Source organism: Chlorocebus sabaeus, chromosome 21 (genome assembly GCF_047675955.1).
Source record: "Chlorocebus sabaeus isolate Y175 chromosome 21, mChlSab1.0.hap1, whole genome shotgun sequence".
Taxonomy (NCBI): domain Eukaryota; kingdom Metazoa; phylum Chordata; class Mammalia; order Primates; family Cercopithecidae; genus Chlorocebus; species Chlorocebus sabaeus.
In genome coordinates this window covers 109,517,779-109,539,233 of record NC_132924.1, presented here as the reverse complement: position 1 = coordinate 109,539,233, position 21,455 = coordinate 109,517,779, and the positions used below count along the sequence as shown (strand labels likewise).

The 21,455-nt window shown below is 35.0% G+C and overlaps 1 long non-coding RNA gene across 2 annotated transcripts in view; it reads right to left on the bottom strand.

The window, feature by feature from the left end:
* LOC140709703 (uncharacterized) overlaps positions 1-21,455 on the bottom strand; it is a 237,881-nt gene that overhangs the window by 28,922 nt on the left and 187,504 nt on the right. For both annotated transcript variants that reach the window (XR_012090435.1, XR_012090434.1), the window contains one exon: positions 8,364-8,605. This is a non-coding gene — a long non-coding RNA (uncharacterized lncRNA). The remainder of the gene's footprint in view (positions 1-8,363; positions 8,606-21,455) is intronic.

Here is a 21,455-nt window from a genome sequence, read left to right as displayed (position 1 = left end):
TTTTACTTAGAGTAGTTCCAGCTCCATATTAACTCTCAAAAATGAGATATCTTCTAAGCCTTCAGAAAAAAAAAGAGATTTATTATGTGCTAGATTCTGTTTTATAAATCCTTCAGTGCAAGTGTTACTGTGCATGACAAATGGAAAGACACTATCATTCTTTATATTATCTTCTTTGGAGATGAAATCTCTGAGTCAAACAAAAATAAGAGACCTGCCCTTGAGAGTAGAGTCTAAAACATAGTCTTTGGAATCAGTGGAATGCATCACAAATTCTGTGCTGTTCTGATGAAGTTATATATCCAGAACTGCTTCTTCAGGAAGCCAAGGCAGTATTAGGGATGACAATCCTGGTGTATTGGAAGAGTTCGTAATGGAATCATTTTGCCCTAGAGATCACTGGGCAAGAAGAAAGCTCTAATTTCAAACGAATAAACTACAAAATGATTTAACTTATGCTCAGACCATAACTAACACCATCATTCAGAAACCAACAGTACACTCTACCATGCCCTGAATTAAATGATTTGTAGTGTAGATTTAACCACTCAACACAAATTCATTAACAGTTTTGCAAATGCTACATTTCCATTTCACCCAAAGAAGGTAATCCACTTAAGAAATGTTAATGGTAAAGACAAATGTATTTCATTTCTGCTATTCAATATTATTGGTTCAAAATGTAAGATATAGTTCAAAGAGTATTTGTTGTCAGTCATACAATCCAAGTTCTGGTGTCAATGTAGCATTTTTATTTATATACCTGATTTTCTAGCTCACAGGCTAGAGGTCGGGTTGGTTATTCCACAGTGGGTGGGTATATGCAAACCTACCCCTAAAGGCCTTGCCTGAGAGGTGAAAGAAAGAGGCTGACAAATATATTTTTGCAGGAACAGAAACCATTTCTCAGGTGACCAAGAGACACTGGATCCTTGAACCTGCCTTCCAGAAAGTGTCCTTTATATAGCAAAGTTTTGGGGTAAAACATGTGCAGCTGGGCATGCCTCTGACTTTCTTGCAAAACTTGTGGCTACTGGGGAGGTGAGATAAGTATCTTTCTGAGGGGTTATCTATGCTACAGGCATTGTTTCTTAACCTGACTGCAGAATGCCTTGGGATGCAGAGGTCAAGCATCAGTCATTTTGGCAGGTTTGATTGAAGATGACGTTACTCTTGTAATACAACAGGCTATTTTTCTACATCAGTGAGTGAAAATAAAAACCTTTTTGCAGTTTTATATGTAGACATGAGGTTTACCTACCCTACTTCCCAATTCAGGAATCACAGCTATATATAAAACTACCAGAGTGCTTAAGCATATCAGATATTGTGTTATTTCCATGAATTACCACATCTGTGAATTTTCACAGAATTCTCTGAAGTACGCATTAGCATCTGCATTTCGTAGATGAAAAAACTTGGATGTAAAAAATAACAAGTAATTTAAAATAACAAGGAGTTACCACTAACCCTAGTAGAATGGCTAAAATTCAGAACACTGACAACGCGAAATGCTGGTGAAAATGTGGAGCAGCAGGAACTCTCATTCGTTGCTGGTGGGAATGCGAAATGGTACAGCCACTTTGGAAAACAGTGTGGCAGTTTCTTATAAAACTTACCATACTTTTATCACACAATCCAGCAATTTTAGACCTTGCTATTTACCCAGAGGAAAAATTATGGCCACACAAAAACCTGCACACAGAGTTTTATGGCAGTTTTATTCATAATTGCCAAAATTTAGAAGCAACCAAGAGGTCCTTCAGTAAGTAGATAAACTCTGGTACATCTGGAAAATGAAACATTATTCAGTGTTAAAAAGAAATACGCCATCAGCAGTATTTTGTAATTTTTCCTTGTAGAGGTCTTTCACCTTCTTGTTCAGGGATATTCCTAGTTTTTTAAATTTGTTTGTTTGTTTTTTGCAGCTATGGTAAAAGGGGTTTAGCTCTTGATTTGATTCTCAGTTTGGTTACTGCTGGTGTATAGCAGAACTACTGATTTGTGTAATTTTGTATTCTAAAACTTTGCTGAATTCATTTATCAGCTCTAGGAGCTTTTTTGAGGAGTATTTAGGGCTTTCTAGGCATACAATCATATCATCACCAAACAGCAATAGTTGACATCCTATTTACCAACTTGAAAGAGCTTTGTCTCTTGTCTGCCTGCTTTAGCCAGGATGTCCAGTCCTATGTTGAAAATAAGTGGTGAAAGTGGATATCCTTGTGTTGTTCCAGTTCTCAATGGGGAATGCTTTCAACTTTTCTCTGTTCAATATTATGTTGGTTGTGCATTTGTCATAGATGGCTTTTATTACATTAAGGTACGTCTCTTCTATGCGAATTTTGTGAGGGTTTTAAACATTAAAAATATGCTGGATTTTGTCAAATGTTTTTTCTGCATCTATTGAGATCATGTGATTTTTATTTTTAGTTCTGCTTATCTGGTGTGTCACATTTATTGAGTTGCATATGTTAAACCATCCCTGCATCCTTGGTATGAAACCTACTTGATCATGATGGATTATCTTTTTGATATGCTGTTGGATTCAGTTAGCTAATATTTTGTTACAAATTTTTGCATCTATATCCATCAGGGATATTGGTCTGTACTTTTCTTTTCTTGTTATGTCCTTCCCTGATTTTGGTATGAGGGTGATACTGGCTTCATAGATTGATTTAGGGAAAATTGCCTCTTTCTCTATCTTGTGGAATAGTGTAAATAGGATTGGTACCAATTATTCTTTGAATGTCTGATAGAATTCAGCTGTGAACCCATCTTGTTCTGAACTTTTTTTTTCTTTTTGAGACAGTATCACTCTGTCACCCAGGCAGAACTGCAGTGGCACAATCTCAGCTCACTGCAATGCCCATCTCCCGGGTTCAAGAGATTCTCCTGCCTCAGCCTCCTGAGTAGCTGGGATTACAGGTGCGCACCACCGCATCTAGCTAATTTTTGTATGTTTTAGTAGACACAGCGTCTCACCATGTTGGCCAGGCTGGTCTCAAACTCCTGACCTCAGGTGATCCACCCACCTCAGCCTCCCAAACTGTTGGGATTATAGGCGTGAGCTACCACGCCCAGCCTCTGAATTTTGTTGTTGTTGTTGTTGACAATTTTTGTATTACCATTTCAGTCTTGTTGCTTGTTATTGGTCTGTTCAAAATTTGTGTTTCTTCCTGTTTAATCTAGAAGGGTTGTGTATTTCCAGGAATTTATCTATCTCCTCTAGGTTTTCTAGTTTATGCATGTAAAGGTGTTCATAGTAACCTTGCATAAATAAATGGAAACACATCCCATGCTCATGAATGGGTAGAATCAATACTGTGAAAATGACAAACTGCCAAAAGCAATCTACAAATTCAATGCAATTCCCATCAAAATACCACCATCATTCTTCACTAAACTAGAACAAAACAATCCTAAAATTCATATGGAACCAAAAAAGGGACCAGATAACCAAGCAAAAATAACAAATCTGGAAGCATAACATTACCTGATCTCAAATTATACTATAAGGACATAGTCACCAGAACAGCATGGTACTAGTATCAAGATAGGCACATAGACCAATGAAACAGAATAGAGAACCCAGAAATAAAGTTACAGTCAACTGATCGTCAACGAAGCAAATAACACCATAAAGTGCGAAAGGACATCCTATTCAACAAGTGGTGCTGGGACAATTGGCAAGCCATGTGTAGAGGAATGAAACTGGATCCTCATCTCTCACCTTGTATAGTAATCAACTCAAGATGGATCGAATACTTTAAGACATGAAACTATACAAATTCTAGAAGATAATTTTGGAAAAACTCTTCTAAACATTGGCTTAGACAAAGACTTCATGACCAAGAACGCAAAAGCAAATACAACAAAAATAAAGATAAAATATGGGACTGAATTAAACTAAAAAGCTTCTGCAAGAAAAAGAAACAATCAGCAGAGTAAACAGACAACCCACAGAGTGAAAGAAAATCTTTGCAATCTATACATGCAACAAAGGACTAATATCCAGAATCTAAAGGAACTCAAACTAATCAGAAAAAAAAAAACCCATCAAAAAGTGGGCTATGAACATGAATAGACAATTCTCAAAATAAAATATACAAATGGCCAAGAAACATGAAAAAATGCTGAAATCACCAATGATCAGGGAAATGCAAATCAAACCCACAATGTGATATCACCTTAGTCCTGCAAGAATGACCATAATCAAAAAATCAAAAAAAAAAAAAAAAAATGTTGGTGGGGATGTGGTAAAAAGGGAATACTTTTAAACTGCTGGTGGGCATGTAAACTAGTACAGCAACTTTGGTAAACAGTGGAGATTCCTTAAAGAACTAAAAATGGAACTACCATTTGATCCAGCAATCCCACTACAGGGTATCTACCCAGAGGAAAAGAAGTCATTATACAAACAAGATACTTGCACACACATGTTTATATTATAGCAGAACAATTAGCAATTGTAAAAATATGGAACCAGCCCAAATGGCCGTCAATCAATGAGTAGATAAAGGAATTGTGAGATAGATAGATAGATAGATAGATAGATAGATAGATAGATAGATATGGATATGTATACACATATACCATGCGAATACTACTCAGCTATAAGAAGGAAAGAAATAATGGAATTTGCAGCAACCTGGATGGAATTGGAGACCATTATTCCAAGTGAAGTAACTCATGAATTGAAAACCAAACAACATATGTTCTCATTCATAAATGAGAGCTAAGGTGTGAGGATACAAAGGCATAAGAATGACACAACGGACTTTGGGGACTCAGGGGAAATGGTGGGAGAAGGGTGAGGGATAAAAGACTACACACTGGGTACAGTGTACACTGCTCAGGTGATGGGTGCACAAAAATCTCAGAAATCATGGTTAGAAAACTTATTCATGTAACCAAACACCAACTGTTCCCAAAAAACTACTGAAATTAAAAATAAATTTTTTTAAAAAAGGAAGAAAGAAGCTGTTGAACCATGACAAGACATGGAAGAAACTTAAATGCATATTACTAAGTAAAAGAAGACAATCTGAAAAGGCTACACACTGTGTGAATCCAACTATATGACATTATGAAAAAAGCAAAAACACAGAGACAGTAAAAAATCAATGGTTGCCAGGAGACAGGGAAGACGGAGGGATAAATGGGTGGAGTAGGGAGGACTTTTAGGACAGTCACAGGATTCTGTATGATACTATGATGGTGTAATGGTAGATACGTATCATTATATATTTATCCAAACTGATAGAATGTACAATATGAAGGGTGAACCTAATGCCAACAATGGACTTTGGGTGATAATGGTGTATGGGTTCATCTGTTGTAATAAATAGACTGCTTTGATGGGAAATGTTGATAATTGGAGAGGCTATTGATGTGTGCGGTGAGGGAGTATTTGGGAAATCTCTGTGCCTTCCTCTCAATTTTACTGTCAACCTAAAACTACTCTTAAAATTCCTAATTTACAAAAGAATAAAAAAGAAGTAAGTTATTCAAGCGAGTGGCAAACTCGTAAGTGGTAGCCTCAGTTTTTTCTGACTTAAAAGTCATCTTACTTTATTTTCAACATTTTTTATAAAGTGGTGTTATTTTAACTTTTTTCTCTGGTTTAAGCAAGTTTTTGAGAACCTAATAAACTATGAGTAAATTCTTAAAGATCCCAAGTTACAGAAAGAACAGAGCAGAATCAACCCCAAAACACCTAATGTATTGTAATTTTCAAGCACCAACAATAAATTTTTGAAAGGTTGAATATGTTTAAGTAAATGAAATAGGCAGTCAAAAATATGTGTACACCATGGAATACTATGCAGTCATAAAAAGGAATGAGATCATGTCCTTTGCAGGGCCATGAATGGAACTAGACTCCAATATCCTCAGCAAACTAATACAGAAATAGAAAACCAAACACCGCATGTTCTCATTTATATGTGGGAACTGAACAATGAGAACACATGGACACAGGGAAGGGAACAACACATCCTGGGGCCTGTTGGGGGATAGGGTCGGGGGAGGGAGAGCAATAGGAAAAAATAGGTAATGCATGCTGGGCTTAATACCTAGGTGATGGGTTGATAGGTGTAGCAAACCACCATGGCACACATTTACAAATGCAACAACCCTGCACATCCTGCACATGTACCCTGAAACTTAAAATAAAAATTAAAACAAAAATACAAGCCAGTAATAGAGAGCTAAAAGTATAAAAGTTTATGTTTGCTTTTTATTTTTCCACTTTGGTCTACAGTGGTTTTATTTTTATCTCCGTTCAAAGCCTGACATTAAGAAAAACTATTTTCCCCTTCTCAGTTTCACTTTATCAAAAATCAAAATCTTCAAATATATAAGTAAAAAGAATATATAATACATTTTCATTTACCCATCAGCAACATTCAGCAGGGGTCAACTTATAGCTACTCTTGCTTATCAATATCTGCTCTTTCCACTACTTCACTCTCCTTATAGGACTACTTTTATGTAAATTCTAGACATCATTTTAGTTCATGTGCAAATATTTTTGTATTTACCTCTAAAGGCATTCTTTAACAATGTATAACCACAATACCATTACTATACTTAAAAACTATTTCTATTTTCTTCAAATGGCTCATGTTACTTTATAATTTGTTTTCATAAAGATCCAAATAAGATCCATACATTAAAGTTGTTTTCATGTCCCTTAAGTCTGTTTTTATCTATAGATTGTTCCTTTATCTCCCACCCCTGCAATACATACCTTTTGTACTCTATTTATTAGGCAACCGGACCATTTATCTTATGTAGTTTACAATAAACTAAATTTTACTGATTGCCTTTTTATGGTGTCATTCAACATGCTCCTGTATCTCCTGTAAATATTGCAAATTGGTAGCTAGATCTAAAGGCCGGTCTAATTGGTAGTTATATCCAAAGTTTGATTTATTTTTTTCTGGCAGTAATATTTTATAGGTGGTATCATATACTTCTATGAAGTGGCATGTCTGCTTGTCTCTCATTTTTTATGTTAGCAACAATTGATAATAACTGCCTAGATTCATTATTTCATTAGGGGTTGCAAAAATAGTAACATTTCAATTCTATCATTCTTTCTTCATTCTCTGGTTAAAGGTATCTCTAAAAAGAATTTTCTCTCATCAACATCTAGTTATCCTTAGACATAATCTATAAAGGAAAAACAGGATAAATGCTTGGTTCTTCTGTTTCATTCAAAACAGTAAATTCTTATGGATCCCTAACATTCTTCAAAGGTGTCCAGTGACAACATTACTTTTAAATTAACATTATTAGGAACTGATAGAATTAAGCGTATTTGAGGCGTTTTAATCTACTGTCTTTGTTTTTATTATTGATTCTCAAATAGGGTGACTCCTCTGAGTCTCTTTGATGCATCCTAATAGTCTTTCAAATCTGCCTTGCTTTTTAGTAAGAGAAGTTGATATTCCAGGCTCATCTTGTACAATATTCAACCCCAAAGTCAGAATTAGATACTTTTTGCAGTGAACTTCAACTCCTTTTAGGGGAAATGTCTACAGAGCACAATCTGAGTATTACATTTCCTCTTCATATTGGGTTTTATGTTGTTTCTATATACTTATAAGTGATTAGAACTAGGAAACTATTGTTTTTCTTTTTGTTGGGAAAATGATTCATGACTTCATACTGATACTTTAACTTCAAACTCGTGTTATTGGGTTTTCATTTATTTTCTTCTACTATGCTATTATATCTTCTTTACCCCATGGAACAAATTCCATTTTCAATAACGTCAACAAGCTTACTAACTTGATTGATCTTAAAATATGTAGACACCTGTCTCACAATAACAATTTAATTGCTAAAAATGTAATTTTAAACAGCTCAATATATGTTTTTGCATGGGTTTTATTTTTGTCTTTAGGATATCTCACAAAGCTTGTATAGTCAAATATCTGTGTTTGAGTAAATGATATAATTCATCTCTGTGTGATTATAATGCCAACTTAATATATTTATATTTATATTTCACCTCTTTTACCAAAATTTTATGGGTATTGATGTTTTAAAATTAAATTTTAAATTTAATTTTAAATAATGATATAATTATGTAAAATATTAAATGTTACCAGGGTCAAACCTAAAATAGGTATATTCAAATAAAATGTAGCTTTTGTTTCTATAACCTTTTCCCCATTCCATCTCTCCTCCAGGAGCAATTGTTTTCTATTATAGTTTTGTTTTGCTTTTAATTTTTGGTTCATGTTTTCATTTTTTAAAGACAAGTCAATACTTACAGTATATTAAAAATTATCACAAATTACATCATTTGCAGTTCCTCCCATCGAAGGTGAAAAAATCTGTATCTTTACCTCTTTAAATGAAGCTGGCATTGTGGGATTTTTGATCAACAGAATGCAGCAGAAGTAACACTGTGGTATCTCTAAGTCTTTGCCTCAGAGGACCTTGCAGCTTTTGCTTTTATTAGAACCTGAGGCAACAATGAAAAACCGTGTGGAGAGAGATCCAGCTGTCCCATGTCTTCTAGGCATTCCAGCTGGGGCTCAGCCATGTGAGTGAAGCCAGGATGCTGAGTATCAATAGCCATAGGACTCTGCACAGACAAGAACAGGAGACAAACCACCCGGTCAACCCACAATCACATTAAATTAATAAATCATTGTTTTAAGACACGAAATTTGGATGTGTTTATGTTTCATGAAGCAATGTATAATCCTCAATATATTATACTCATTTAACTTCATAATTTTTTAAAAAATTTTACTACTGTCCGAATATTACTTTATAACAATATATAGAAATATGCATCATTCTTTTATAAAGCTGCACAATACGTCATCATGAGCTTCCCACACTAGGAAACTTTCCTCTACTGATGGCACTTGGGTCTGTTTCCATTCTTTCACTAGTACAATAATGCTTCAGAGAAGAGAGTTGTGCATATGTCTTTTTTACATTTTTTAACATGGCTATTTTGATGAAGAATAAAATAGAACTTACAGGAATAAGACACAAACTAATTAAAATTAAAAACTGATATAACGTAAGTAAACATTTTTGAAGACAGACTGGTAAATTGAGATATAAATCTGTAAAATTATCCAGAATGCAGCAAAGAGCCAAAAAAAAAAAAAAAATGGAAAAGAAGAAAGAAAGGACAAAAAATAGGTTAAAAAGTGACACTGGTGATGGGAATTAAAGAAGGAGATAAGAATTGGGGAAAAACAGTATTTGAAGAGTTTATGCCTGAAAATATTTAAAATGATGAAAGATGGAAATTATAGGAGTTAGTTACACAAATACTTGTAGTTAAATTAAAAGAAGTCCTTACTAGGTATGTTATAATAAAATTGTAGACACCAAAAACAAATAAAATCTTTAAAAAGCCTGGAAAAAAAGAAAGATTACCTACAAAAGAACCAAATTTATCCTGACAGCTGCTTTGCCAATAGCAATACTGGAAGCTAGAAGCAAAGTGAATAATATATTCAAAGGGATGGCAAAAAATAACTGTCAAGCTAAAACTGTACACCCAGAAAAAACTGTCCTTCCAAAGTGAAGGCAAAATAAAAATATTTTCAAGTAAAAAAGAAATCCTGAGAAATTTTACCACCAACAGACTCTCATGAATAAAGTCTAAAAAAATGTACTTTAAGAAAAGAGAAAATGATCCAGAGAAAATGTGTAATGTAAAGGGGCAATGGCAAGCAAAAAATTAGTGTAAACATGTAAGTAAATATGTCAATACGAATGTGTATAAAAATAATAGTAACAAAATTTGTAATATTATAAAAATAAAATCATACTAAAATAGCAGAGAAAAATACAATGATATTTGTGAAATTTCTTATTTGAGTTAAAGCCTTCTAAGCTACTTGTTTTGATAAAAAGAAAGGTAAAGATATTGACTAGTTTTAGAATTAACTGTGCATATTAAAAAGAGTAGTAACTAAAAGCATAAAATAAAATATGTAGTATGAAAATGGAATGCATAAGTTTCAAATAGCTAGAAAAATAGGCATCAAAGCAATTATTTAATCTCAAATAATAAAGAGGAAAAATGAAACAGAAAATGTAGTACAAATATCGTCCAAAGAAGATATGATAAAATTAAGAAGCCTAAATAATTCAAATGAATTAAGCCTGCAAATTAAAAGAAAACCATATTCCAAAAAAATAAATAAATTTCTGCCTCTATGTTGCTTAAAAAAAGACACACATACATTATAAAAAAGAGAAAAAGCTAAAAACTAAAGACTGAGAAATTATCTAAGAGGTGAATACTAACTAAAGTGAAGCTATTGTTTCTAGATAAATTAAAACTAGGGCAAAAGGCATTAATGAAGAATGCAATTTACTAAAATGATGTATTAAAATATTTTGGCACAAAATAATATTGCTTCAAGATCCATAATGAGACAGTTGAAAGAAGTATGTAGCGAAATTGATAAATTCACCACCATAATGAATCTCACTAATTAGTACATCAATCAAATAAAAAAGAGATCGGCTAACACAGAAAAGATTTGAACCACAAAATTAACAAGCATGATCAATGGACTTCTATAGAATCATGTATACAACATTAAAAAATATATTCTTCTGCATAACAGGAAAATTTTATATACTTTAAGTTCTGGGATACATGGATAGAACATGCAGGTTTGTTACATAGGTATACATGTGCAATGGTGGTTTGCTGCACCCATTAACCCATCATCTACATTAGGTATTTGTCCTAATGCTATCCCTTCCTTAGCCCTCCAACCCCTGACAGGCCCCGGTGTATGATGTTCCCCTCTCTGTGTCCATGTGTACTCGTTCAACTCCCACTTATGAGTGAGAACATGCGGTGTTTGGTTTTCTGTCCCTGTGTTAGTTTGCTGAGAATGATGATTTCCAGTTTCATCCATGTCCCTGCAAAGGACATGAACTCATCCATTTTTATGACTGCCTCATGTTCCATGGTGAATATGTGCCACATTTTCTTTATCCAGTCTATCATTGATGGACATTTGGGTTGGTTTCAAGTCTTTGCTATTGTGAGTACTGCTGCAATAAACATACGTGTGCATGTGTCTTTATAGTAGAATGGTTTATAATCCTTTGGGTATATAACCAGTAATGGTATTGCTGGGTCAAATTATATTTCTAGTTCTAGATCCTTGAGTAATTGCCACACTGTCTTCCACAATAGTTGAACTAATTTGCACTCCAACCAACAGTGTAAAAGTGTTCCTATTTCTCCACATCCTCTCCAGCATCTGTTGTTTCCTGACTTTTTAATGATCACCATTCTAAATGGCATGAGATGGCATTTCATCGTGGTTTCAATTTCCATTTCTCTAATGACCAGTGATGATGAGCTTTGTTTTTTCATATGCTTGTTGGCCACATAAATGTCTTCTTTGGAAAAATGTCTGTTCATATCCTCTGCCCACTTTTTGATGGGGTTATTTGTTTTCTTCCTGTAAATTTGTTTAAGTTCCTTGTAGATTCTGGATATTAGCCCTTTGTCAGATGGATAGATTGCAAAAATTTTCTCCCATTCTGTAGGTTGCCCGTTCATGCTGATGATAGTTTCTTTTGCTGTGCAGAAGCTCTTTAGTTTAGTTACATCCCATTTGTCAATTTTGGCTTTTGTTGCCATTGCTTTTGGTGTTTTAGTCATGAAGTCTTTGCCCATGCCTATGTCCTGAATGGTATTGCCTAGATTTTCTTCTAGGGTTTTTATGCTTTTAGATCTTATGTTTAAGTCTTTAATCCATCTTGAGTTAATTTATGTATAAGGTGTAAGAAAGGGGTTCAGTTTCAGTTTTCTGCATATGGCTAGCCAGTTTTTCCAACACCATGTATTAAATATGGAATCCTTTCCCCATTGCTTGTTTTTGCCAGGTTTGTCAAAGATCAGATGGTTGTAGATGTGTGGCATTATTTCTGAGGCCTCTGTTCTGTTCCATTGGTCTATATATCTGTTTGGGTACAAGTACCATGCTGTTTTGGTTACTGTAGCCTGCAGTATAGTTTAAAGTCAGGTAGTGTGATGACTCCAGTTTTGTTCTTTTTGCTTAGGATTGTCTTAGCTATACGTGCTCTTTTTTGGTTCCATATAAAGTTTAAAGTAGTTTTTTTCTAATTGTGTGAAAAAAGTCAAAGGTAGCTTTATGGGGATAGTATTGAATCTATAAATTACTTTGGGCAGTAAGGCCATTTTCACAATATTGATTCTTCCTATCCATGAGCATGGAATGTTTTTCCATTTGTTTGTGTCCTCTCTTATTTTCTTGAGCAGTGGTTTGTAGTTCTTCTTGAAGATGTCCTTCTTGTTCCTTGTAAGTTGTATTCTTAGATATTTTGTTATCTTTTTAGCAATTGTGAATGGGAATACTCATGATTTGGCTCTCTGTTTGTCTATTATTGGTGTATAGGAAAGGTTGTGGTTTTTGCACAATGATTTTGTATCCTGAGACTTTGCTGAAGTTGTTTATCAGCTTAAGGAGATTTTGGAATAAGACGATGGGGATTTCTAAATATACTTCATGTCATCTGCAAACAGACAATTTGACTTCCTCTCTTCCTATTTGAATACCCTTTATGTCTTTCTCTTGCCTGATTGCCCTGGCCAGAACATCCAATACTGTTTTGAATAGGAGTGGTGAGAGAAGGCATCCTTGTCTTGTGCCAGTTTTCAAAGAGAATGCTTCCAGCTTTTGCCCATTCAGCATGATATTGGCTGTGTTTTTCATAAATAGTTCTTATTATTTTGAGATACGTTCCATCAATACCTAGTTTATTTAGTGTTTTTGGCATGAAGGGGCATTTCCTGTATTTCCTGAATTTGAATGTTGACCTGGTCTTGCTAGGTTGGGGAAGTTGTTTTCCAACTTGGTTCCATTCTGCCTGTCACTTTCAGGTGCACCAATCAAACATAGGTTTGGTCTTTTCACATAGTCCCATATTTCTTGGAGGCTTTGTTTTTTCCTTTTCATTCTTTCTTCTCTAATCTTGTCTTCATGCTTTATTTCATTAAGTTGATCTTCAATTTCTGATATCAAGTGGAAGCACTTGATCAATTCAGCTATTGATACTTGTGTATGCTTCATGAAGTTCTCATGCTGTGTTTTTCAGCTCTATCAAGTCATTTATATTCTTCTCTAAACTGCTTGTTCTACTTAGCAGTGCCTGTAACCTTTTATCAAGGTTCTTAGCTTCCTTGCATTTGGTTAGAACATGCCCCTTTAGCTCAGAGAAATTTGTTATTACCCACCTTCTGAAGCCTACTTCTGTCAATTCATCAAACTCATTCTCTGTCCAGTTTTGTTCCCTTGTTGGCAAGGAGTTGCAATTTTTGTAGGAGAAGAGATATTCTGGTTTTTGGAATTTTCAGCCTTACTGTTCTGGTTTTTCCTCATCTTCGTGAGATAAATCTACCTTTGGTCTTTAATATTGGTGACCTTCAGATGGGGTTTTTGTGTGGACTTCCTTTTTGTTGATGTTGATGCTATTCCTTTCTGTTTGTTAGTTTTCCTTTTAACAGGCAGGCCTCCCTTCTGCAGGTCTGCTGGAGTTTGCTGGTGGTCCACTCCAGATCCTGTTTGCCTGGGTATCACCAGCAGAGGCTACAGAACAGCAAAGATTGCTTCCTGCTCCTTCCTCTGGAAGTTTCATCCCAGAGGGGTTCACACCAGATGCCCGCTGGAGCTCTCCTGTATGATGTGTCTGTTGACCCTTGCTCAAGGTGTCTCCCAGTCAGGAGGCACTGGGATCCAGGACCCACTTGAAGAGGCAGTCTGTCCCTTAGCAGAGCTCGAGTGCTGTGCTGAGAGATCTGCTGCTCTCTTCAGAGCCGGCAGGCAGGAACATTTAAGTCTGCTGAAGCTGTGCCCACAGCTGCCCATTCCCTCAGGTGCTCTGTCTCAGGGAGATGGGAGTTTTATCTATAAGCCCCTGACTGAGACTGCTGCCTTTCTTTCAGAGATGCCCTGCCCAGAGAGGAGGAATCTAGAGAAGCAGCCTGTCTCACTTCTGCATAAAGGGAAATTTGTGGAAATTGCCCATGTACTAAGCCATGAAACAAATGATACACATACCCACAGCAACAGAATTGAAAAAAAAAAAAAAAAAAAAAAAAAGGCCATGTTTTCTAAGCACAGCGCAACCACTTATTATATAACAACAACAACAACAACAAAAAACCCTAGGTTTCCTAACTTACACTTTAAAAAAAAAAAAAACACTTCAAGGAAGAAATTATAATGAAAATTAGAAAGTACTTAAAAGTGAATAAAAATAAAAATGTTGTATACTAAAAATTCATTAACATAGTTAAACTTGTCTTCTCAGGCTTTTGGCTAAGATCAAGTGTAAAATAAAAATTTAGTTTTCAAGCTTACATTTGAAAACTTAAAAAACTAAAAAATGATGAGCTATGCATCCAATTTAAAAAGTCAAAGTAACAGAATAATCTCCAATTCAGGTGAGAAAAGGGATTTTTTTAAAGAACAAGAATTAATGAAATAGATAAAAATACAAAGGTACAATAGACAGGCTCGATAAAGTGAAAAGTTTGTTCTTTGAAACAAATTATCTCTGGCAAGAAGAACTGGGTGAAAAAAATAATAAAAGGCACAAATAAACAATACTAGAAATTAACAACAAATTAACTAAAGAAACATACAACAGAGATTATAGATGTGTGTGTGTGTGAGTGTGTATATGTATGAAATAAGCAAGTACTTTTGCCAAAAAATTTTAAATGTTAGATAAAATGGGAAAATTCCTAGAAAAATATATAACTTACCAAAGCTGAAGAGAAACTGCAAACCAAAATGGTTCATAAACATCAAAGATATGAATCAGGAATTAATGTTTTCACAAATGAAAGATCAGGTCCAGAGAATTTTATTGAATTACCAAGAAACAGTTGTAATTGTATATAAATCTTTCCAGAAAACAGAAGTAGAGGAGATGCACTCGAAGGAATTTTAGGAAGGAGATATAAAATTGATCTCAAAATTAAATATGGAAAATAGGATATTTACTTATGAACATAGATACAATAGTGTGTGCGTGTGTGTGTGTGTGCGCGCACACACGCATGTGACCAATGGTGTATTTATTTCAGGAATGAAATGTTAATGTGAGAAAAACAGATTAATTTAAATCACCACTTTAGCAAGTTAAAGATAACAAAGTGGTACAGCATAAAGAGTATATTTAATAACATTATATACTGAAAGTTTGCTAAGATAATACATTTTATGTGCTCTTAGCACACACACACAAAGGATAATTATGCAAGGTGATGAATAGGTTAATTTACTTCAATGTAGTGTGGTAATTTCACTGTGTATATGTACATCAAAACATCATGTTGTATGCCTTAAATATATACAAACATAAAGATGACAAGATGATTCATCGAGAAGATGCAGAAAGTGGCCAGCTACGGTGGTGGTTCACGCCTGTAATCCCAGCACTTTGGGAAGCCAAGGTGGGCGGATCATTGAGGTTGAGACAAGCCTGACCAACATGGCAAAACCTCCTCTCTACTAAAAGTACAAAAAAATTAGCTTGGCATGGTGGCAGTTGCCTGTAATCCCAGCTACTTAGGCTGAGGCAGGTAAATCACTTGAACCCAGGAGACAGCGGTTGCAGTGAGCTATCAAGCCACTGTACTCCAGCCTGGGCAAAAGAGTGAGACTCTGTCTCAAAAGGAAAAGAAAAAAGAAAAGATACAGAAAGAGGGTTCAACACTATTTCACACCTATTTATAATTAAATTAAATTATAATATAATTAAATATAATTTCCCACCTATTTCTACTTAAACCTCTTGGTAAACTAATAATAAGAAGAAAATTATTTTCCCTTTTGCAGGTAATCTACCACAGCTTTACAACAGTCATCAAACTTTCTCTAAATCAGGAAGGAGTAAGGACTCCAGCTGTTATAGCCGCTTTTCAACACTGTACCTGAGGCCACAGCCAGAATGGTCAGGATTGAAGAAAAAAAAAAAGAAGCAAAAGCAGCTAATGGTCTCAGATGTCCACTTAGAAAGCAAACAGAATCCAAGTCATTGGAATTAGTAGTAGAGTTTAGCAGAGTTACAAGACAAAAAAATCAATGTACAAATAGTGATTGCAGTTCTGTCATGGTTATCCTAGTCCATTAGTACTGCTATAACAGAATATCTTAGACTGGATAATTTACAAATAACAGGACTTTATTGCTGACAGTTCTGGAAGCCAGGAAGTCTACCATCAAGTTTTTGGCAGACTTTGTGTCTAGTAAGGGCTTGCTCTCTGGTTCCTTCTTGCTGAGTTCTCACATGGCAGAACAGAGGAGGGAGGCAGCTAGCTCTCTGAAACCTTTTATAAGGGCATAAATCCCACTCATAAGAATGGAACCCTGATGGCCTAATCACCTCCCAGAAGTCATACTTTCTAATACCATCACTTGGATTATGAGGTTTCAACATATGAATTTTGAAGGGATGCATACATTCAAACCATAGCAATAGGAATACAGAGTTAGAAAATATTCAAACTAATAACAAAATATAACATTCACAGTATATAGCTAACAAAAAATGACCTTTAAGGAGAAAATGATAAATGTTTTTAAAATATCAAATAACAAAATGAGATACTATGTTCATAGATAGGAATATTCAGTATTGTAATGTTAAGTTTTTCAAATTAATTTTTAAAATCAATGTAATTCTAGTTAAATTACAGTAGAGTATGACATTGACAAGAATGACATTGAAAGTAAACAAAAGAAACAGAACTGAGAACCTAAAAATATGTTGACATACAACAGAGGTGACACTGTAAATCAGTAGAGGAATTAGAGATAATTTAACAAACGATACTGACGCAATTGATTATCCCCACGGAAAAACAAATTGGATCAAATCTTCCATGACACAAAAGTCAATTCCAGAAGGAATAAAAATTTAAATATGAGATGGCATTTTAAATGTTTCATGTGGTTGATTAAAAATGATTATCTGGGGAGTTGAAAATGTGTAAGTTTAACAATTATAATTCTGCTGTTATGGCCTACAGTAATTGTTGCATATGTGTACCAGGAAATACATAAGATAATGTTTATACCAGTATTGTCTATAATTACAAAAAATAAAAACATCCTAAATGTTCTTTACCAGGAGTACAGAAAATTAAATAATGTGTTAATATGTGTTGCAATATAGCCACAAAAATTAAAAGGAAGGTACATGACCTTTGTGCATCAGCATGAAAGAACTCCACAATTCAGGACAGGGGTGACCTGCTGGAGAAGAACTCAGTCAGATAGGGGATGCACAGAGCTTTGAAGGCTAGTTGTGATTTCTCATGTTGAGTAGCATGTAAACAGGGGCTCTGAAAAGTAATTGTGTACCTTCTGTACATGTAATATATTCACTTTTATGTATGAGATGGTTTACAAGTCTAAAATTACAATAATTTTAAAAGAAGAAAAGGATTACAAAGGATATTTACATTATATTTTATATATAATTGGAGGTGGTTTACCAAACCCTCTGTTTTTGTTGTTGTTGTTGTTGTTGCTGCTGGTTTTGTTTTTTGGTTTTTGGTTTTCTTGAGACAGAGTCTCGCTCCGTCACCCAGACTGGAGTGCAGTGGCACGATCTTGGCTCACTGCAACCTCCACCTCCTGGGTTCAAGCAATTATCCCTGCCATAGCCTCCTGAGAACTGGGATTACCGGTGCCCACCACTATGCCCAGCTAATTTTTGTATTTTTAGTAGAGACAGGTTTAGTAGAGACCAGCCATGTTGGCCTGGCTGGTTTCGAACCTCTGACCTCAGGTGATACACCTGCCTCGGCCTCCCAAAGTGCTAGAATTACAGGCATGAACGACCGCACCCGGCCACTGAACCCTCTTAAATTCTATGTTAGGAAACTGCTAGAAAAACTTTAACCTCCTATATTTTTAGAGCCAGAGATGTAATCAAGCCCTCAAAAACCAAAACTTAGGTCAGGACCAACTCCAGAGAGGGAATCAACTTATGCAATCACTGAATCAAGTTCGAGAAAAATCAAGAAAAATAAAAACTAAAAACAATTAGCTCATTTATTTTGCATTGTACAAACCAGAATTCCCAGACATTGGTGATGATAATCCAGTTTTCATCTTCTAGAATTCTTGAGCTCACTGGTAGTGCGAATGCATATTGAGGGTACAGAGGAACATTCAGGAGTGATGCTTCAGTGATCTGCCTAGGGGTAAGGAGCTGTTACAAGCATTACAGTTTGCTGAAACTCACAGTTCCTTTTGGCACTAGGTACTTTGACATATTTAAAGATGAAGCCAGGGCAGTCAGAGATAAGGTCTCTGACTTATCATTGGATTAAAATATGAAAGATCTGAAGGTATGAAATTATATTAGTAGGTTCAGATCTGCTTTTTGAACAATGACCTTTGCTTTCTCATACCCTAAGTATGAGAAAATATCTGCTAATAATATTAGCTTTAGACCATTTCAGTATTGTATATGTATTCCAAAAGTGTCAAAACAAACTAGTATACACACTGAGACAGCTTAGGGTTTTCCATATGGGACATGATGAAAAGAATCAAAAAGAGAGTAATTGGCTTATATTTAAAATATCAATGGGAAAAAATTCCCTGAGAAGCTGAGCTTAGTATATATTTTAATGAATTTGAAGCCTACTAACAAGAGCCTGATATTTGTCTCCCTACTCTTAAATCTGGAAATGTGATCACTTAGTACAGAATCATAGATAAGATACCTCTGGATGTAAATCTCATTTTTGTGGGAACCCTAGGTATCCAAGGGGAAACATTAAGACAAAAGATTTGCAGGCAAGCAGTAGGGCTCCAGATGAGGGGATAAACACCATTGAAGGGAACAGGTGAAAGGCAGACCTTCTGCAAACCCCCATATTGTGCAGTCATGGCCATGTTGCACATAGTGGGTAGATTTCTATTCTGTGTTTTAACATTTTTAGATGTAGGGTGTGATGCCGTAGCTTTTATCTGGTCAGCCATTTTCCTCACTATTTACTCTTCCTCTCTTTCTTCTATGCTCTAATATTGCAAATCCCAAGAAAAATATTTGGCAAGTTGTTCCAAGCTGTTGAAAGAGTTGGCAAAACAAATCTCTAAGAAATTGAAACTTTCTAATCTGATCAAATAAAATGTTGAATATGGCTTACTGTCAAGATGAGTTACAGCCTTTAGAAACTAAAAGAAGAATTCATGAAGAATTGCTGAAAATTTCCTACACAGAACATTGCATTTTATTAACAAGTTTAAACCATAAGCCTAGCAAACCACAGGAGAGATTTTTTTTTCTTAATTCAACTTTATTAACTTCCTTTGATTCAAAGCATCAGTATTTATGGGGCAGAAATTTCCAATTGTCTCATAAAAATTGAGTTTTTTTTGTTATATAAGAGAGATTATGCCATGAAGATAGTTTAGTAAAGAACCATTCTTCACACATTTTCATGCAGCATTTCTTTTTACTCAATAGGTATTATATACACCCAGTAGCATCCCTGGCTTGGAGTTATTGTTTGGGAAAACAAATGGGACTGTTTTCATACTCTCAGAAGATGTGTTTGAGCAGAAATATGCTGAGATGCTTGCAAATTAAAAGGTGGACACCTTGGGTGAACTACAAGGAGAAAACATTCTAATCAAATAAAATAGGGCTTGAGAGAATAATGAGGAGAATAGAAATTTGTTGAAATATAGAAAAGGAGAAAGAGAGTATATGAAGGCCTGAAAAGAGATTTGAACGGACACTTTACCAAAGAAGATATATGGATGATAAAAAAAACCTCAAGAGATGCTCACCATTATTAGTCACCAGGGAAATGCCAATATAAACCACAATGAGTTACTACAATGTATCCACAGAATAGCTAAAAGAAAAAAATTAAATGTTGGTAAGGATGTGGAGCAACTAGATTTCTTATACACTGCTGGTAGGAATATAAAATCATGCAGTCATTAGCTTTAGACTTTGAAAAATACTCTCAAGTTTATTGTGGAATTAGACACTTGAACTCAGTAATTCCACTCATAGGTATGCACTTAAGAAAAATGAAAACATACATCCATAGAAAGAATTGTACACCTTGAATTGTACAATCTCAGAAATATTCATAGCAACTTTATTTAGAATGGGAAACAACCCAAACGGCCATGAGAAAGTCAATGAATAACCTGATTCAGACAATGGAACATGACTAATTAATGAAAAGGAATGAACTACTGGTACATGTAAAATCAATGGATATATCTCAAAACTTTCCAGAAGTCATATACAAAACAGTAGATACTGCATGATTCCATTTATATGAAACTCTAGAAAATGCAAACTAATCTGTAGAGACATAAAGTAGATCAGTGGTTGCCTAGGATTGGGGAAAGGCGTATTGACTGAAAAGGGCATTAGGAAACTTCTGGAGTGACGAAAATATTATGAATCTTGATTGAAGCAGCAGTCACATAAATGTTTACATTTGTTCAAAATCATCCAATGTTATATTTAAAATGGGTGAATTATAGTGAATGTGAATTTTACCTCAGGAAAAAAAAATTAAACACATACACAGACAGGGTACCTGAGAAAAATGAAAAACATGGTAAAGGAATTAAAAGACAACAAGTTTTTTAGTCTTAGAAAATATGTCAAAGTTAGTAGTAGATATAAAAATTGTCATACTGGGCCAGGCGTGGTGGCTTCCGCCTGTAATCCCAGCACTTTGGTAGGCCGAGGTGGGCAGATCACCTGAGGTCAGGAGTTCAAAACCATCCTGGTCAACATGGTGAAATCCCACCTTTATTAAAAATACAAAAAAATTACCCAGGCATGCTGGTGTGTGCCTGTAATCCCAGCTTCTCAGGAGGCTGAGGTAGGAGAATTGCTTGAGCCCAGGAGGTGGAGTTTGCAGTGAGCCAAGATCACACCACTGCACTACAGCCTGGGTGACAGAGTGAGACTGCCTGGAAAAAAAAAAAAAAAAAAAAAGTCATTCTGAAAAACTACCTGTTGGGTCCTATGCTCACTACCTGAACCTCAGTATCATGCAACATACCTTTGCAACTGACCTGAATGTGTACCCCCCGATTTAAAAATAAAAGTTGAAAAAGAAGGAACAAAACAAAATCAGGAGAACTATTACAAGTTCAAAAAATTAAGAGAAATACTAACCAAATGCACTTTTTGGACTTGTTTAGATTTTGTTATGTGTGAAAATGGCATCACAGTAATTTTAAAATACACAAACTTTTTTAAAAGCTACAAAATATAAAAACTAAAAATTGTCATAGCGTTTTAAGGAAGTTGGGAAGGAAAAGAGGAAGCCAAGCCCTTAGCTGTCAATCAACCTGACAGGTCATTGACCATGCAGGTTTGTATCTGTGGTTGTTCTGATCAAC